At 42.1% G+C, this 21,323-nt stretch overlaps 1 pseudogene across 1 annotated transcript; it reads left to right on the forward strand.

Moving 5' to 3' along the window:
- Positions 1-361: 361 nt before the first annotated feature.
- LOC311591809 (peptidyl-prolyl cis-trans isomerase A-like) lies at positions 362-14,311 on the forward strand (annotated as a pseudogene). The gene is made up of 3 exons: positions 362-471; positions 13,589-13,965; positions 14,153-14,311. The product of its transcript is annotated as a peptidyl-prolyl cis-trans isomerase A-like (transcript).
- The last annotated feature ends 7,012 nt before the right edge of the window (positions 14,312-21,323 follow it).

Here is a 21,323-nt window from a genome sequence, read left to right on the forward strand (position 1 = left end):
TAATACCTTCTTCCTCCACCATAAGTAGCAGCAGTTATGTCCTTGCCTTTCCTTAGGATTTCTTTCTTCATTCATTTACCAAGTTAAAAAAAAAACAAACAAACAGAGGCTGGATGTGCACATAGTAACAATCGCAACCAAAACATATTTAACAATTTCTTTTCTTTTGTAAGCACTTCCCCAATTGTTAATATGTTATCATTAGACACAGAAACATCAGCGACGGTTACATTGAAATTATTGGTGGGAAATGGGAAAAGAAGATTTGAGAAACCTGGAAACTTAAAAGCTTGAAGGCAGAGGACTCACTGCTCTACTCCTCGCATGGGTCCTTGGGCTTCAGGATGAACAGTCCGGGGACATGTGGGGACTGCAGCTCCTGGCTCACCTTGCTGATGCCAAGATAACCAGTGTAGTCACTTGGCCCACTGCCGGGAAGGCAGGATTACGAAGGTCACTCAACCTGATGGCGTATGTGTTCTCATGCCCTGGGTAGAGGAACTGCTAAATGTAGGTGAACGCTGACAGTGATAAATGATGGAAGAGGCCTTTTGGTGAGCACAAGGACCACGGAAATGAGCTGAAGGTCTGCTCTGACTCCTGGAGTCCTCGGGGAGGGCACTCTAGTGAAGTAGGTGCTGAAGCATGCACTTTACACATGTAAACATGCTGTCTTATTGCACATCATTAGAGCCCCGTGAGCTGGAGATCTGCCAGGGACTTTTAGCACTAGTCATTTTAGTCATGTGTCTTCCATATGTTGCAGTTATCATGAAAGAACTAAATACACTGATTTCTTGTTGGTTAGTATCTTTTCAATAATTTAACAGCACCTGTCACAATAGCTCTGATGAGTATTTTCTTCAACTTGATGCCTGACAGATTTATAGAAACAGATAATTTCCCATTGTCGATTCTACAGATGGGCTTCACTAGCAGAGGAGAGTGGGCGTCCTTAGGCTTTTCTTCCACTATTTTATACCAGACAACTACAAGAGGAAAATCACAGGATACTAGGAACACAGAAGCCCTTGCAAAGCCTCATTTACAAGACAGAAGACCACACACCGTCTTATCACTGTTTATATTTTTTGGTTGACTGATGCTTTTAAATTCTTCTACAAAGAATTTTCGAAGATTCTGTACTGTCAAAATGGCTTTCCTTTTTTCAGGATAGGACATCTCTTTTCCTCATTTCTCAATCACTGATGAAACTTAGAAACTCTTGCTTCTCCTTTTCTTCTAGGACAGATTCAATGCAGGACTTAGGAGCAAAACTTCAGAAGCAATGTAGTTTTGTTCAGCAGAAACGATTGAGCACAAGAAGCTTCTGTAGGAAAGACACAGTAACATCTACAAGGGTGTCAGGATACCAGATAATAAAAAGATGAGAACTGAGTTTGTAGGCATTCAAAGGGAGCCTGTCTTGGTTAATATTGTGTCATCTTGACACAAGCTACAGTCATTTGGGGAAAAGGATTCTCAACTGACAAAATGTCTTCATAAAACTGATCCAAAGACAAATCTGTGGTTTGATTTCTTAACAGTGTTTTACTGTGATTTGCATGGTTTGGTCCTGAAACTCTCACTAGGAGCTATGAGGAAATAAAGGAAAGTGTTGGGGACAACAGGCCATATGGCCAATGTTCAGCCATCTTGTCAGAGCCTGAACCTTTAAGTCTCTGTTTTTCCCAGAGCTTGTCTTTCACCAGAAACTAGCTGAACCTGCTGTGGTTCAGTAGTTAAACTAAAGACAGATAGAGATGGAGCAACCCTGTTATGGTTTCCAGTTAGACTAGACAAAGAAAGAGCAAGATACCCTGTGTGGCAGGACATTATGAACCTGCCTGGAATTCCCTGTGTTTTGAGAAAAGCCTGCAGCTGGGTTGCTATAGCAATATGCTTCCCTGCTTTCTGAATTATAAAAGCTGCTGCCTGACTAATAAAGTTTGAGAGCTTGATCAATCAGACTTGCTCTCCTTCTTTGTGTCTTGCATTTTCAACAGGTGAACTTCCTCCCAAGTTTTAGTTGAACCCCGCTGGGCCAGGAAAGACTGACACAGAGACATGTGTATAGTAAAGCTAGGGAATTTTCTGATCCTCCACAACTCAGAACTTCATCATATGTATTAGGAATCAGGAGCACGGTTAGCTAGCCACCCTGGAAGTTCTCTGTAGGTGGCCATTTTCAAGGTATATACACCATGTAGGAGGAAGCTATCTTTCATAAACACTCAGACTCCTAAGGAAAGCCATGTCATTTCTCGAGCCTGGTCCATATAAGGAGACAGCTTTGTTAAATATCCCATGTGTCTAAGATCTTGGAATCCCTAGCATGGACATAGCTTGTCAAAATGAACATTCACAAGGCTGGAGAGATGGTTCGGTGGTTAAGAGCACTACCTGCTCTTCCAAAGGACTCAGGTTCAATTCTCAGCACCCACAATGCAGCTCACAACTGTCTGTAACTCCAAGATCTGACACTAACACACATAAATTAAATGAAATATTTTTTTAATGAACATTAACTCAGGACTTCCCTCCCTCAGGGATTCCTCTGCTCCATATAGTGATTGGTATGGGAGGATGAGTGCTGCTACCTGGGGCTTGATAGTATGAGAATGTACTTGATGCTATAAGAAAGAAGACTTAGCAAAGCAAGGCAGACCAAGCAGTAATCAGCAGCCCCATATGGCCTCTGCATCAGCTCCTGCCTCCTGGTCCCCAGCTTGTTTGAGTCCTTGCTCTGACATTCTCAGCAGTAGACTTTACAGGAAAATGAAAGAAACACTTTCTTCTCCAAGTTGATTTCGGCCATGGTGTTTTCTCATAGCAATAGAGTCCGTAACTAAAGCAGAGCCGCATGATTGACAAGTTATGAGGATACCTCAAGTCTGACACAAGGCACAAAGCTGTTCCAAGTCTTGATGTCAAGATAACAATTTATAAAGTGAATACACATTAAAATAAATGTAGTTCCAGTTTCTGTCTGTTCTCACCCTATGTAGATCTTGGGTACTTCTTGTTTTTTTTTCTTTTGTTTTGTTTTGGTTTTGTTGTTGTTGTTTTGGTTTATCGAGACAGGGTTTCTCTGTGTATCCTTGGCTGTCCTGGACTTGCTTTATAGACCAGGTTGGCCTCAAACTCACAGCGATCCACCTGCCTCTGCCTCCTGAGTGCTGGGATTAAAGGCGTGTGCCACCACTGCACAGCAGGTACTTCTTGTATTTTAAGACTGACAGATATTGTTGTGTGTAGAGTTTTTATGGTTTACAGCAATCCACAGTGAGTCAGAAAATACATGTTTGTAGGGTGCTCGACTCCAATTAGTACATCTACTCTGCAATTTCTATAGCTAAGGTTAGGAAGAGTAGGAAGAATAGGAAGAAAGCTTGTAAGAGACAGGGAATCAGGGCCTTTTCTAGGAGATCCTGCCTTCAGTGTATTAGAGGAAAGCTGCACACAGGAAATCTCAACAATATAATTACCTAAATGAGATTTTAAAAGTGGCAGCATGACATCAACTGCCAGTGTGAATGGGCAAATCTCAGAAGACCCCATACATAAAGGAAGAGCCAAAGACAGTCACTGGCTACTCAGGAGGAGCAGAAGTCTTCTTCAGGGATGAAGCAACTACTTGGTCATCCTGTCAAAATTGTTCATTCCTAAACACACACACACATGCTAATGACATGAGATAGTCTCAATCATTCTCTCTCTCCCTCTCTCTCATGCACACAGAAGATTAATTTCAAAAGGTCAAGAAATTGGAGAGTGACAAGGATGTAGTTCGAGATGAAGGGGCCAGAAGAGGGGTGACAATGATGTAAATACCATATTCAAACTAGAAAATGTGCAATGGAGATAAATTTGAAACAACTTTACAGTATATTTGAACTAGGGGAATGACTCACTAAGTACTGTAAATATTGTTTAAATGTATGAGAAAACATTGTGTATAATGTTTACTTTTTTGTGTATTTTACCTTAAGGAAAACAACCAAACCGGTTACTTTTTTGTTTGTTTGTTTGTTTGTTTGTTTGTTTTGAGACAGGCTTTCTCTGTGTAGCCTTGGCTGTCCTGGACTCCCTTTGTAGACTAGGCTGGCCTCAAACTCACAACAATCCGCCTGCCTCTGCCTCCCGAGTGCTGGGATTAAAGGAGTGCACCAGCATGCCAGGCTGGTTACATTTTCTTTTAATTCAATCAGTGCCTCCACAGATTCCTCTGATGTTTACTGAGGAGTGGACATGGCCCTTTTTTCCTGGTTGGAAGAGAATCACAGTTGGTAATCTTCCTCAGCATTCTGGAAAACAAAAGAAACAAAAGTCATAATGTACCTTCTCCATTACACACTTGAAGTGCATACTGTCTTCTAGTCTGCATCTATAAAACTAAAAATTCCTGAGGCAGGCAAGAATTCTGTCCTGCACAAGAGGAGGCTGCCACTGGGAATTGATAGTGGTGAGTTTGGTGGTCTTTACTCCCTCTGAGAATCCACGGACAACTGAAGTTCCTGCCTTCTCTTTCTCATGAAACACAGATTTGTGGATGCAAAATAGATTCTTTCTGCTAGATTTTTGTGACATTGTAAATAAGAAATCACTCTATGCCGTCTCCAAGCAAGAAATGTGTCCCTGTCATCCACTTCACAACAGGCTTTGGAGAACGTTGAGCTTTGCCATAACGTGTTATTGTCTAGACAACTTATCACCCGGTGTCACATGCCCATCATGTCTGTGATGACTGAGCAAAGCTAAGTTTAAAAGCCCTGGCACCTCAGCAACCTGAGATCTCTAGTCTATTCCTGGAGTCCCCACTAAGAGAAGGAGATCTTTCTAGAGGTCTCAGTTTTATACAAGTTGTGTGTAATTTCCCTCAGTTGGAAAATAGATAAGGGTGTTGACCTCTGGTTGAGTGTGTACAGTGTTCACAGATACAGAGATATTATTATTGAGTTTGTTGTGATGCAACTGTTAAAGTGTTCTGTAGGCATAAGGTTACTGTGCAATTCAAATGTGGATTTCTGTACCACTCATATCTGGCTGCAAGCTTTGTTTTGAGAATCTCATCTCAATTGCTCCTTGACATGCCAGTAAAAGCAGTTTACTGTCAATTGCTGGACAAGAGAGAGAATAAGGCTGGAATTCCTGCCAGCCAGGAGAGAAGGAATTAGAGGATTCAACCAGGAAATTCAGCAATGAGAACCATCCAGGACAGATCAGAAGAACGGCTGGAGCAGGGAAAGCTACAAAGTGCCAGCATCTCCAGGGAGCACTCTGGGAGGAAACCAAGTTAGCTTACACGGTTAAGAATAGAGTAGTAACTGCTGAGGTCTTGTGTTGTATAGCTTATTATTGAACAAACCTAAAAGAATCTCAATTATTTATGTGATAACTGAGTTGAGAGAGAAACTGAGAAACAAACCTAGTTATATAAAAATAACTGTAGCAGTGCTCTGTTTTGATTTTATTATGTTTCTCAGCAGTTTCTAAGAAGGAGGATAGTGAGTTCAAGGCCACTCTTCACTACACAGTGAGTTCCTATGAGCTTGGGCTATAGAGGGAGACTTTGGAGGAGGTAGAAGCTAGAGAAATGTTAGAGTAACTGTTCTCAACCTGTGGGTCACGACCCTTTGGAATATCAAATGACCCTTTCATAAGACTCACCTAAGACCATCAGAAAATATATTGTGATTCATAGCAGTAGCAAGCTTAATTATGAAGTATAAATGAAAATTGCCCCGGGGGTTCGACTAACGCTCAGGAGGAGAATTTTCCTGTATAGAGACAGAACACTAGACACGAAGAAGGGGGCAAGTCTGTATTCTGATCAAACCCCATTTATTGAGAGTTTTTACAGAGTTTATGTAGGCACAAAGGCATGGGTATTTGCGTAAGCAAGGGTTGCTGTGGATACCTAACTCTGGAATGCTCCAGCAGGTAGGTATCTACCTTTACAGCTGCTAATTGCAGGAGAGAAATTCCAGGAAAGTCGTGAAGGATCTGCTTAGTCAGGAAAAAGCTCCCAGAACTGCTGCTCGCAGGCAGCTGGCCCTTAATCTTATCTTATCAGTAGTCCCACCAGAAAAGGAGTAGCTCAGTGTCTGGAATGACCAGCCCCCACAATAAACCACAACAGGTGTCTAACTGCTGACCTATGACAAGGTCAGCTAGTTTCTGGTGAATGGCAGACTTCTGGAGAAATAGGAACCTAGGTTCTGACAAGATGGCTGAACATTGGCCACGTAGCCCGTCCCCAACAGAAAGTAACTTTTTGGTTGGATGTCACCACCACAACATGAGGAAAGGTATTAAAGGGTAATAGCATTAGGAATGTTGAGAACCACTGGTTTACAAGCTAAGAGCACTGATGCTTATGGGGAGCAGGTGAAGTCCTAAATGAATTGGCAAGGACCCCAGTGCCTCAGACTCATGGGAAAAGGCAAGCCTTCTTGCCAAGGTGCAAATGTTGACAGAGAACATGGACTACAGCTTCCTCCTCCTAGATGTTTACAACCTGAGACTGCTTCCCTACAGAGACCTCCTACTAAGACCTCCCACTAAGAGTTGCTAACTCAACAACATTAAACAGGAAACCCTGACATCCCACAGTTACTACAGCTCCCATAGATGAGGCTGAAAACTCAAGAAACCAGTATGCTGAAAAGACTTAAATCTAACGACATGCCAGGCATCTACAACTCCTACAGAGACCCTGAGATCCAACTATATAAGTACAAGGGCCTAATGTTACTTTAGCTTGTGAATACCCACCCACCTACCCACCCACCCAGACCTCTCTCAATCTCTGGCCCCGGCTAGAGCTAGTTTTCACTGACCAGATCTGTGTTTCATGACCACCATGATGACCCCTTCGCCATTGGCCTCGGGCTCCACTCCCACAGTCCTGGTAGTGAATCAGCCCATAATAGTGGAAGGAGTTGTGGGCTTCAGATTATTGGGCTTGGTGATGAGCGTCTGCTTATTCCTCTTGGTCAGGAAACTGAGGCAGTTCCCAAGGACCATCCATTGGGATTCGTGGACATTTTGGCTGCTTTTCTACCTATGGTGTACCTGAATGTTTAATAAGACTTTCGTAAGGCTCATATAGAGTTCGGACCAACATATTCATAGTTTAAAATTTTCCATTTCAATCATAAAAATATATTGAAAGGAATTTATAGCTGATCTGAGATTATTATGAGACCCAAAGTGCTCTAAAATGTATTCTATATATACCCAATGTATTATTAGGGTTCTATGCAATCACAGAACTGATAGAATCAATTTCTCAATTTATAGAAAGGGTATTTTTAGAATGATTTGGAGTCTGTGGAGTCTATGATGGCAAAGTCCAAGAGTTCAGTAGTTGCTCACTGCAGGAGCCTAGATGTCTCAGCACAACTTTCGTTTAGGCTGGAATCCCAAAGAAGTAAGCACTAATGCCAGTGAAGGAATGAACTGGTTAGAAAAGTGAGAGAAAGCAAAGAAAGAGTAAAACATCCTTCTTCTATGTTATATAGGCTTTCCAGCACAAGGTGTAGCGTTGGGTTTTTTAATTCAAAACAACTGGATTACAGGTGTGTCGTTTCCCCCCCCCCCCAATCAAGATCCAGATTAAGGGCACTTCTTCCTACCTCCAAGTTCTGGATTACATGTAGATCTCTGCACTTCAAATTAAGGGGGCGGGTAAGCCCTCTCAGGTGTGTCCCTCCATTTTCAGGTTATAGTTAATTCCAGATATAATAATGTTGACAACTAAAAAGAGCCATCACACCATCACAATTCCACTCCAGGTCAACTTGACACACAGTCTATCTTTTAATGCCATGATTAATTTCCCAATGAAAACAATAACCAGGCCATAATAATGCCTAACTATTCCAAGTCCAAGGCACACACATTATATACTAAACCAGACCCTAATTATGCCTAATGTGAAATACGTATCTTTTGTACAACAGTAAACCCATTATAATGTTAGAATAGGTTGCAATGTCCTTGAGGGACATTCTTTTAGTATCTCAAATTTAAATATGATAACCATTAATATTATCTTACTTTATTTACATCACATGAAGGAGAAATTAAGGAAAGAAAGCACAAATATCTGTACAAACACATTGTTAACAAAATATAACAGGAACACTCATATCACTTATAAAACTCCTTTCTGCAATTGGTCATATATATTTAGCTGGTATCTGTAACTACCTTCCTCTAATATCCTTTTTGTATTTCCTCCACCCTTGGCCGTAACCTCAGCAGATCTTGGTGTTTTTCATAGAGGAGTGAGTCATATGTTCATTCCTGAGAGGTCTGTGCCCTTTGTCATCCCACCTGGATTAAGCTGTTGTAGGCTCCCACTGCCTTTAATCATAAGGCATTCTAGTAGCAAGGAATTCACTAAATCACTGGTTCTCAACTTATGGGTTCCAAACCCTTTGGGGATCTAAGGACCCTGTCACAGGAATTGCCTAAAACCATCTGCATTTCAGATATTTACATGACAACTCATAACAGTAGCAATTTTGCACTTATGAAGTAGCAGTGAAAATAATTTTATGCTTGAGGATCAACACAACCTGAAGAAGTGTATTAAAGGGTCCCAGCATTAGGGAGGTTGAAAACCACTGCAAAAACTGTCTCCTGTGATCCAGACATACATAAGCTTTCTTACCTCCATTTGGAGAAGCAATAGAATGTCCCCGTGGTAATCTGAACCCATCACTCTTCCCAATCCTATTATTCCTTTCTTATCCTATTGGTTTAAGGACATTAGATGTCCAAATTGTCCAGGGGAAAGTCTGAGGTTCTTGTTCAACAGAAAGCTTGTTTTAGCTCCCGGTTGGGGCACTCACCTCTCTAGAACTAAAACTTGCTGGCCAGCAGAGCTTAAGGTCACAGGAAGAGAAAGCAAAGCATTCCCTAAGGGGTCACCAGTGGTATAGTGATTAAACCAATTCCCTTTTCCACCCCTTGAATCCTGGACCCATGGATCCTGGTTATGAGACAAACCATACCATATATTGGATGCTGACTCAAAGGATACACAGCCTTCTGGAGGCTCTCCAGCCTCCAGCTCTCCAGCTGCCTGCCACCTAATTTGCTCTGCGATGGTATTTTCAAAAGAACATTCCATCTTTCTATGAGGTTAGCTGCTTCAGGGTGACAAAGGACATAGCAATACCAGTAGAAACTATGATAGTGGTCCCACTGCCTCATTTCTCTGTTTTGAAGCGAGTTCCTTGGTCAGAAGCAACACTGCATGGAATACCGTTGCAGTGGATAAGGCACTCTGCACATCCATGGGTGGTGGTTTTGGCAGAAGCAATTATGTGCATGAAAGGTACTATGTAAACATTTGCCATTATGGCCACTTTGTTCATGGGCCCATTGGAAAAGGACAGGAATGTCTGGGGAATGAGGCTGACTGTTCACAGAATCAATCATTCTATTTCATTATTGAATTCTTCCTCAGCTGAAGTCACCATTTTATGAGCATTTACATGTGACATAAATATCTTTACATCCTTTAAACATTTGGAGAAATGTATCTACGTATTTCTTCCCTGTATGTCTTTCTCAACAATTTTCCAATCATTCTCTTTCTGAGACCCCGACAATCAAGCCAATGTGTTGTTTTCAGCTCTGGAATCAGTGAAGAATCACACATCTAGACATTTCTTCTTCCAAACAAAATGTATGATCATGTGTATTATATGAACTTCTGCCCTCTGTGAAGAGTTCTCTTTGATGGTGTCTTTCAGGCTTGTCCCAGAAAGAATAGTAATGCTGCTTTTGGACCCTAACGCCCAACTCGGGAAGGGGGTCGCTGCGAGAGAACACTCGAAACACATAACGCACTTATGCAAAAGCAAAGGTTTATTTCTGACACGTCAGGGTCCCTCACCACTCGAGAGGTGAAGGACCCCGAGCAGCTGGTACAGGCTAATTTTAAAGGCAAAAACTGCAAAGCAGGTGGGGTTGCTTATCAAGTTAAACCATATGGACATTAGGACATCTGGCATTGGGAAACCTCTTGTGGGGACTTGGGTGTGCGTCCCTAGAGCGGTTACTAGAAACCATATGGGGACATCTGATATTTGGAACTTGCCTGTAACTATTCTGGGAACTAAGGAAGGAGGTTAGCAGTTCTGAGAACTGGGAAAAACCTCTGGGGTCTGAAGTTTAGGTTCTAGGCAAGCAAGGTTGGGCACGCAAACAAGCATCTTATATTTCATAATTTTACACTTTCTCACTGCAATTGTGCACTTCTGGATGGTGCCTGCACGACATCCAGAACCTTCAGTAAACCATGTTATAGTCTTTTCTTCCTTTGTCATTTGATGATAGGGTACACCTCATGAGGCTCAAGGTGCATACTCGGCATCAGAGGGCATTGTACAGGAGTAGAAACCATAGGCTTTTGGTCACCTTTTTCATGTAACTTTCTTGTGCTCTCAGAACATACTCAGACTCTATCATATCTATAGCACTTTTATTTTATAATAGGTTGCTGCTGTGTGTGTCCTACTTTATGACTGGGTGGGTTAGATAGCACCCAACTCATGATGGGCAGCTCAGGCCACATGGTAACTTGCTTTCCCACTGTCGAAAGTTGAGTTTCCTTTGAGGTAGAGTAGCAGGCCAAGAGATGTTTTTAAAAGGGAAAATAGTTGGACATAGATGGTGGTAGAGCCTTGCTCAAAAATCCCAAAAGTGCCTTCTGTGGTTCCCCACAAGGGCCTGCCAAAGCCACAAACAGCATTCCTGTCTGGCACTGACACCTCTAGTGCCATCAGATCTGCTGGATCATATGATGCAACTGGTACAGCAGCCTTCTCCTATTGCAAGACATCACTTGCCCCCAAACTAGGAACTTTTGAGTCATCTGACATATTGGCCAGAGTAACATACCGGATGAGGAATGTGCTGTCTCCAGAATCCAAATAGGCCTTCTGAACAGTGTACTTCTTTCTTGGTGGTTGGATGGGCCAAGTGCACTGACTTTTCCTTCCTCTTGAAAGTAATGTCTCTGAAGCCCACATCACTGGACTCCTAAGAATTTCACCGAGTTAGAAGGCCCTTGAATTTTGATTGGATTTATTTCCCATCCTTTGATGCTCATATGTTGCCAATAAGTCTAAAATGGTTATTACCTCCTGCTCATTTGGCCCATTTGTCATAATAGCATCAATACAGTGCACTAATGTGATACATCACGGAAGACACAGATGATCAACATCCCTTCTAAGTTATGACACAGGGTTGGAGAGATAATATATCCTTGAGGTAAAACTGTAAATGTCTACTTCTGGCAGTGCCAACTAAAAGCTTCTGGTAGTGCTCATGGACAGGTACTGAGAAAAAGGCATTTACTAGATCAGTAACTGCACCATGTACCAAGGAGATGTATTAATCTCCTCAAGTAAGGACACCACTCAGTCACCTTGCAACCTTTTGCCTCCTTTCTTTACTGCTCTTCACATTGCTGACCTCTAAGCTGAAACTGCTCTTCAGACACCTGACTCATATTTAGGTGGAGCTTTCTTTCAGCTCTAATGCTAAGCTCTTCTTGCAATGAGCAAAGTCACTGTCCTGCTCAGAAGCAGGGACATTGCTGCTACTTGAAGAAGGAACAAAACGTCATTTTAGGAATACACAATTTATCTCTCATGCTGGAGATGTCCTTGTCCTTCTCTTCTTAGAGACTCTCCAGAGCCACCTCTGTCACTGGGCTGTGAGTGTGTATTATCTGTCATTTTCTTAAATCTATAGGGTTAGGAATGAAATTATACACATTATAGGCCACAGTCATTGTGTAGTCTAGTTCTCACAGCTGCTGTCTTTTATTAAACTGCACAAACACTTTATATTTGGTACAGATGCAAAAAGAAAAACATCTCAAGATAATGAGGTCCTTGGAGGTGGGCAAAGTAGAAGTTGTAGGGAGGAAAGGTTAATGGGAGAACAATGTAGTTATAGTTTAATTTTTTAAAATTAAAAATATAGTATCAATCTTAAAAACACAATAATAATAGACTAGATACTCTATTGAACCAATATTACATACACATCAGACAAACATATTTCATGAACTATATTAAATTGTGTAACCTTAGATATTGAACTGAAATAAATTTAATCCAATATTATATTTCAAATATGCCATTTCCCTAACCTCTTTCTTTTCTAGTTACTTTGTTTCTCATCGTTTGCTTAATTTTGAAACAAACATAGAAGGCCAAATAAAGCCCATGTGGCAATCAATCATGACCATAAGCACAGTCAAGGATAAAGGATACTTAAGAATATAACCATTCAAAAGCTGGGCGTGGTGGCGCGCGTCTTTAATCCCAGCACTCGGGAGGCAGAGGCAGGTGGATCGGTGTGAGTTCAAGGCCAGCCTGGTCTACAAAGCGAGTCCAGGACAGCCAAGGCTACATAGAGAAACCCTGTCTGAAAAAAAAAAAAAAGAACAGAACCATTCATGAGGCAACTGACAATCTGCACATCTCAATTATCTTTAACAGTCCATAATAAAATGACAGCCATTAAGTTGAAGCTCCTTCAGCATCAAGATATCTAAATATAAGTGCTGGGAACTTTCCTGAACTTCATATTGCATATCATTATGGAACACAACATTTTCCCAGTATGACCCAGTTTCTAAAAAAGGTTATTTATTAAAATAGAATTTGTCCATGATATGACATATGTAATTTATAATTTACAGAAGTTTCCCTTATGTCACTAGTAATCTGCATTGACTGTAAATGACACAAACAATATAAATGAGTCTTCCTGCCTTTTTCAGTTTTACTTTCTTGGTGTTATAATTCCCTGTGTCTCAGACTAGCATGAGCCCTAAAATGTTTGCAATTCCCTCAGCAATGATTTGCTTGCTGATACTACCCAGTTTTGATCCAGAATGTGCAAGGCATTTAATTAAACCATCTGTTGTCTTCTACTAATCATCTATTATTCACTGTTATGTCCTACTTAGGTGTGGTGTATGTTAGGAGTCTGCCTCAGCCTGCCTATCTGTGATGTCATTGCCTAGCTGCCATTGTGTGGCTCTGACCAATATATAAAAGGAAAGACTTACCTCTCCACCCTCTCTTTCTTTCTTCTCTCTCTCTCTCTCTCTCTCTCTCTCTCTCTCTCTCTCTCTCTGGGGTACCCCTTCCCCCATTCCTTCTCTCTCCATGTTCATTTAATAAATTCCTCATCTAATATATTTTGCCTGGCATCTTATTTCTTCTTATCTTATTTTCTTATTTTTAAACATAAAATTGTTGGCCCATGCTGGGAGAACTCTTCCAGATTTGTTCTAAGTGTGGAATCCTTTCTACCAATCTCATTCTTACACACTTCCCACAACAATTTCCTTCTGTTCCAAACTTCACTCTGCGTCTCCATTCATTCCTGTCTGAACCCATCACTGCCCTGACTTCAGGCTCTGCTTTCTCCTAAGATCAAGCATGGCACGCCGATGATTTGTTTACAATGCTAAAACTAGATTGTTATGCTCTACCTTCATACTCGAATCCTAAAAATCACTGCCTTAAAACTTGTTTAGCTGGCTTTGCAGACACCACTGTCCCCTGTCGCTGCTTGCTGTAGCCGTGGTCAACCCCACCGTGTTCTTCAACATCGTGGTTGATGGCGAGCTCTTGGGTTGCATCTCCTTTGAGCTTTTTGCAGACAAAGTTCCAAGGACAGCAGAAAACTTTCGTGCTCTGAGCACTGGAGAGAAAGGATTTGGATATAAAGGTTCTTCCTCTCACAGAATTATTCCAGGATTCATGTGCCAGGGTAGTGACTTCACCATAATGGTTCTGGTGGCAGGTCCATCTATAGGGAGAAATTTGAGGATGAACTCTTCATCCGGAAGCATACAGGTCCTGGCATCTTGTCCATGGTACACACTGGACCAAACACAAGTGGTTCCCTGTTGTTTTTTTTTTTTTTTTTTTTGTATTTTATTGATTTTCTGAGACAGGGTTTCTCTGTGTAGCCTTGGTTGGCTGTCCTGGACTCACTGTGTAGACCAGGCTGGCCTTGGACTTATAGAGATCCACCTGCCTCTGCCTCCCCAGTTCTGGGAATAAAGGTATGGGCCACTATGCCCGGCAGTTCCCAGTTTTATCTGCAATGCCAAGATTGGGTGGCTGGTGGCAAGCATGTGGTCTCTGGGAAGGGGAAAGAAGGAGTGAGCATCATGGAAGCCATGGAGTGCTTTGGATCCAGGAATGGCAAGAACAGCAAGAAGGTCACCATTCCAGACTGTGGACAACTGTAATTCTTTTGACTTGCGGGCATCTTACCCATAACACCATTCCTTCTGTAGCTCAGGAGAGCCCCCCCCCACCTCATCTGCTTGCAGTACCCTGTAATCTCTGCTATTGCTGAAGTTCTTTAGGTTCCATATTGTCCTCATTCCTCTCCAAGTTTAGCTGGATTGCAGAGTTAAGTTTATGATTATGAATAAAAAGTAAATAGGAAAAAAGCATATTTAACCTTATAAATGTGATGTGATTATTCATACAAGAAACTGTTCTACTCTCTTTTTATGGACCGTGCTTAAGTTTTTTAAAATAATTTATTTTATTTTATTTTATTTTATGTGCATTGGTCCGAGCGTGTCAGAGCCATTGGAACTGGAATTACAGACAGTTGTGAGCTGCCATGTCGTGGCTGAGAATTGAACCCAGGTCTTTTGGAAGAGCAGACAGTCCTCTTAACCATTGAGCCATCTTTCCAGCCCCCTATGTTTATGGTTTTAAGGCTCCATCTTAATATGAATAAAACCTAAAATCCTAGTCTTTAATTATTAAGGTCTTATAAATGATGAAGTCCTTTAACATATTCAAAATGTATTTTTAGTCATGCTAAGAACCAATGAGATTAATTTTATTTTCAAGGTCAAACACATAATGAGATCATAAAATTCTATTTTATGTTTACAAAGTATAGTTTAGAGCAGATAACTAGATAGAAAGCTCACGTAACTCAAATATGCTAACCCTGAAACTTGTCAGAGATCTGCTGAATACGGCATTTAACATGTGTAAACTTATTATGAAAAACAGAGATTCTCAGATCATACCAGCACTTCCCCAAAGTTCCAAAAGATTTGGGCACAATGGCAGGTGACTTCAACCCTGGATTGTGGTATACTGACCAGTGAGCAAAACTGCTCCCAGTGTTTCACCTTCTCTTAGGGCTCAAACTGGATACCCGGACAGTCATTGTCTCACATTGCTGAAACATGGTGAGGTCAGTCTCTTACATGTTCGTCTTCCATAGAAACATCCTTTTGTCCTCTGTGCCTGATACCAGACTGTCTCTACCCATGGTGCCATGCTGCCAGAGAGGACAACTGGGACAAATGTGTATTTACTGATGACTATGACTAACTAGTCATCTCTGTCATTTTTATTAATACTCAGATTCCTTTAGATTACAAAGTTCTCAGGACTCTGATCACATTGACAGCAAAGATGATATTAGCTTGATAGCAAAAAAACATAGAATTGGCTGCTTATCCCAAAGTAATCTACCATGTTAGTTCATTGGTCAACTTATTAGCTAGTTAAAACTACGGGATACTAGATCTCTCATTTAAAAGGGCAAACATGGGTTGGAGAGATGGCTCAGAGGTTAAGAGCACTGGCTGTTCTTCCAAAGGTCCTGAGTTCAATTCCCAGCAACCACATGGTGGCTCACAACCATCTATAATGAGATCTGGTGCCCTCTTCTGGCCTGATGGCTTACATGCAGGCAGAACATTGTGTACTTAATAAATAAATCTTTTTTTTTTTTTAAAGGGCAAACATTTTTGCTTTACTCACAGACCTCAGCTTGAAGACAAACAGGCTTCAGCTAACTTCCCAGCCCTCTTCATACGCAGGAGACCAAGCTTTAACTGTCAGGTCTAGATAAAGTCCACCTTGTTACCAGACTTCTTTTTACCATGCTTTTAGCCAAAGGACAGTGACGACTTACAGCAATTTCACCTATGTCTTAAGGCTCCCATAAAGGTGTTTTATGAATCTTAGGAGGCCTAAGGTGTTTTATGAATATTGGATGGTCCAAGAAGATGTTTTAAGGTTGGTATGTGCAAGTTAAGAAAGTTAGAAGGTCTAAGAAAGTGTTTTAAGATGATAAATGCAAATTATGAAGGTTTATATGTCTAAAAAGATGTTTTATTTCTTCCTGTTGCTATGCTATTATTCTATTAACTGTTGAGAGTGTTGACACTGGTCAATGGAGCTCTAATTTATTATTCTAACTGTGTTAAAATATTCCACTATATGATCCTATCATAGTTCCAAGGTCAAAAATTTAAATTTCCTTTGATTGCCTTCTGCTTAAAATGTCTTTCATGGTACTAAAATCATATACTTCCAGTCTTCTGAGTAGAGGGAAGAAGCCCCTCTGTCACACTGTGTCCTGATGCTGAAGATCTCAGTAAAAAAGTTCCACTAGCTGAGGAAGAGGCTTCACCACATCCCAGTCAGGGAACCAAATGTCAGGGTCCGAACGCGCTGAAGAAAAGACTCCAGACTCAAATAGTATGCAAACAAAAAACAACGTTTATTCTGTAGGATCCAACAAGCTGTGGTCACTGTTCATACAGGAGGGAACCCCCACCCCGTGAACTTGTAGGCTGTTTTTAAAGGCTTTTAGGGGTGTTCCTGAGGGGTGGTGTTAGGTAATCATTAGGCTAGAGAGCCTGTGCTACATCATCTCTGGTTGGCTGCCCCAGAAAATGGTGCCCTGGGCCTGCTCTGAACTAATAGAAACTGAAGCCTGTTGCTAGACTTATTTAACCAGATGTCGTGAGTCGAGGGAAGGAAGAACCTCAAGGAAATGAGTATCGAGATTTTCCAGATGCTTTATTAGTCACTCACTCATCGCACTTCACGCAGACATCCCAATACCGCTCCTGGTCTGCTGAGTACAGCTGTGCCTGATGGATGGCTTCACAGGTCAGGCTCGCCATCTGTCCCGGTGCGCTGAGTGGTTCACGGTGTGCTTCCTCTTCTCGGTCAGGGCCCCAGTCTAGTCTGGTCTCTGATGGGTCTTTGGATTTGGGGTCAGCACAGTGGAGTGGTCTTAGTTTGTAAACATCATGGCCAGCCGGAAGTGGCCTTGTTCTCCGCTTATATACCCTATCTATGTGGGGAGGAATCATGGCTCCTTTTAGCCAATGAGGTATTGGATTATGTCACTCATTTTGTATTATGCTTATTGTTACGCTCAGGTGGACAACTTAACGTCATTTCTTATCACAGCAAGTGCACTGTTGCACTTACCGCTACCAACATACATGTTTTTGTTTGCTTTACTACATTTTCACCTCTTTGTTTTACTTGTTCTATACACCAGGGCTCCCACTGACCTTTCTAATTGATAACAGACCAGCATGGCCAAGCCCTGAAGACATGGGAATCATGGAAAGGGGCTTCTATTTTGATCACAGCCCACTAAACAATTTAAAGGGAAAGACCCTGTCCTATTTCTAGCTAGGGTTAAAGATCTTCCAGCCTAGAGACCCCAGATACAGGCACTGAGCACTAAATAGCCTGAGACCTTGCACCAGAGAATGTCAAAGCAGCATCTCTTCAACACCTGCCAAGTACCTGGGAATTACATGATAAAAGCACAGCAGGTGGTCATTGAGCCTCATCTCCAGCCTTTTTTCACCTTCTGGCCTCTACTCCTTTAACCAACTACACTTCTCAGTTAGCATTCCTGTCCTGGGAGTGAGGGTCTCACTGCACGTCAAGGTAGGTTTTCACGGGGGCTTAGCTTCTCCATCCCGCTTTGTTTTGCCTTTGCTGGAGAGATGGGGAGCAAAACAAAAGGCAGTGTTGACAGAGGCATGGTCTCCAGCAGGTGTGTGTTTCCTTTCTCCCAAGATAAAAGACAATTGACAAAGGCTTCTGCAGCCTTTTCTGTGCTCCTTGAGTGTTTGAGGGACTGTTCTTCAACCTGAACACTCTGAAGAACACATTGCCTTATGCAGCCTCTTCCCTTTGCTGTGCTGCAGGCATCTCAGATCTGAGGAGAAAAATCCCTCCAGGCATCTGCACATGAGGAGAAAATGACTCAGAAAAAAAGATCCCCTTGTCCCTAACCGATGATTTCCTTTGACCTGGTGTATGTCAGAAAAGCAGTGAGACTTTAGAAAACAGCGAGCACACAGATATCCTGATTGTGCACTCAACATTAGTTCCTGAAGAGATCAGAGTTCAGAACTGTTAAGTTTCTTTAATGTTTTAAATATGGACTGTAAGCCACACAACAGATATGACATGGAGAAGCTTATCATAGGGGAAGGGTACCCCAGAGAGAAAGAGAGAGACAGGAAGAGAGATAGAGAAATAAAGACAGCAAGAGAGGAGAAAGGAACAAAAGAGGGAGGTAAGAGGTTTGTACTTTTATATAATCCTGAGCAGGGGCATACCTATTGGCAGGCAGGTAATGACATCATAGGTTGCTAGGCAGACTGGGCACAGTATGCTAACACAATGTGCTAGCTATTCCTTTTTTTTTAAATAAAATATCTTGATAGTTGTGAAATGTAAATTGTCATCATTCATGTACATGTTTTAACTCTTGCAGTTTACCTAGTGATTCATAAAGTTTCTAATTTCAACACCAATTTCTAAGCGACAACAGACAAAAAAAGTAGAAAGACCACATTGGGGCTGATGAATAATTTGGATCACAGATGTTGGAATGGAAGAACCACTAGTAAGACAAGAGTAGCATCATTTCTTATTGACCCAAATGGTGAGTATAAACAGGTTCAACATCATGAGACATGAGTGATGCTTCCCCAGAGCTGTTGACTGGCTGGGTGTGGTGGCGCATGCCTTTGATCCCAGCACTCGGGATGCAGAGACAGTGTAATAAACATGTAAGGGCTTGATTCAAAGCCCAGTGTAGAGAGCAGCTGACAGTCCAAAAGCTGACGTGTGACCATGTGTGTGAGTGATAGATAAAACCTTAGTAGTAAATTTTGACCTAAGAGCAGCCACAACTGCAAGTTGGTGATAAGTAATTAGGATGTTAACAAGCAGGATATATAAGCCACAGACTGAAACTACATCCTCGCCTCGCCATCACCATGACTGCCTGAAACGCTGTCAGACGACGAGGCGCTCTTCCCGGACGGAGCAGACAGACATGCTGTCAGACGACAACACGAGACATCCTGAACAATTGACGAATAATCTAACAGGAGAACTGAATCGAGGCGCAGCAGCGAACCTGTTCGACGGAACGTCGCGGTATCAGGTCGTATACCCTAATGGCATAAGCTCCTAGAACACTGATATTATAAGACGCTAAATGCTACTCCTATTAGAATTAAGATAGTTTTAAGAGTGAGATGGAATGGTATTGGTGGCTCGGCCTTGGAGCCGTAGCCGCCGCCTTTTGCTGTAGTTGCTTTTGTATTGCTAATAAATCTCTCTTGCTAAAACGTACCACTTGCACTTCGCCCGCCTCCTTTGTCCCGGATCCTGAGTGTAAACTCTCTGCTCACGACAACTGGCATAGTCGCCAGGATCTGGAACAAGGCTGGGGAGAGGATTACTATATGTTGACTTTCCCCGATTTACATAAGGCTTACATGTAATCTGGCCGAAAACTTATATCGAGTTACTAGGCGACTACCAGACTCCTCGAAGCCAACCCCAGTTCGCTGGGGGAAGAGCGGGTCAAAGGAGCAGGGAAAACCTGGGTCCGAAAACACCACCCTCCCTAAGGGTGCGGAAGTAGGACGAACTCAGTGCCCGAAGCCAACTCCAGGAAGCTGGAGGAAGAGCGAGTAAAGGCACAGAGGAAAGAAACTCAATATAAAGTAACTAAATTCAAACAAATGCTGAATTTTTTCAGTAAACGAATTGAAAGATTGGCTGATCTAAAATTTGAAAAATTAATCAAGAGCACTCAAATGAGTAACCTTCAGTGGTACCTTAGGAAAAGAGAGGTTAAACTGCTATACTGGTTGGCAAATAAGCTGTGGAAATGAAGTCTTTAAGAAAGTGAGGGGTTTACATCTAAATCCAGCCACAGGAAGCCCCCCAGAAACTGCAAAGGAACAGAAATAGTTGGGAACAGCCCAGACAGTTAAAAATAGAATTGGCATGAAACCTACTGATGTAAAAATAGACCTTATCGACCCATCAGTAGTGCAACCGCTGGTAGAAAAGGCGCCCCAAAATGAAGTACCAGCAATTTTGGTGAAAACTATACAGGATATAGACAAGGACTGAATTATGGGCAAAAGGCTAGCCATGAATATAGTGAGGAAACAGAGGGACCTGGCCAGTTCATCTGAACCCTCATACTCTTTCCCGGTAGTAACCACAAGTAAAAGGACTCCAATCAGGAACATTGCCAGTCGTCTGAATCCTTTCAGCGACGGCAGACAGCCCCACTATACCCAGGGAACAGAGGTCAAAGAGTCCAGACCATACTCCCCACAGGAGATGGCAGATTTAAGACGGGACTATGCCCAAAATGGTCAGAAAGATGCACAATACATGGTCAGATTGTGGGAAAAAGGGGCTGACACAATCATTCTAACTTAACAGGAGATGAGGAAAATTAAGGGAATCGTGGAGAAGCCGTCTATCTATGAAGCATTGGAACATGTGTTGGACACCGCTAAAGGTGACACACACCCACTCCTGGATTGGATAACTGCAGCCTGGCGCTTAGCTTTCCCCACCCTAGATCTAACACAATTTGAAACAGCAGGCAGATGGACAACTTATGCAGAGGCAATTAACATTTGCAGAAAACTGGGTATTCTATGGTTCATATACAATGAGGCTAACACATCCCAGGCAGCACCATTTTTGCCATCCTTCAAGCGAATTATAGTTAAAGGAGCTCCACAACATCTGAAAATGAGCTTGACAGGAAGCATTCAGGGCTGCCAAACAGTGGCAGAAGCTATTAATTTCTTTAAAGGCTTCAGAGAATTAGAACAAGAACTAGTGGTATCTTTCCAAGCGAAAGTCAAACCTAGACAGCAAAAACCAAGATTCAATTTGATATTCCAGAATATCAAATTAAAACCCTTCGGCAGACAAAATCTCCAAATGCCTATAAGACCTAAAAATAAGTCCGGCATGTTCAACAGATTTAGGGGCACACCTATAAGACCTTTTAACAACAATTCCAACCGCCCAAGAGCAGTGATAAGACCTTTCCTGAGGACAAGACCTTTTTTAGGCAACAGGGGCCGCAGGGCCCCCCACCCACAAGCACAAGTCAGACAATGGCAA

Source organism: Acomys minous (assembly GCF_964271855.1).
Source record: "Acomys minous genome assembly, contig: scaffold_74, whole genome shotgun sequence".
NCBI lineage: Eukaryota > Metazoa > Chordata > Mammalia > Rodentia > Muridae > Acomys > Acomys minous.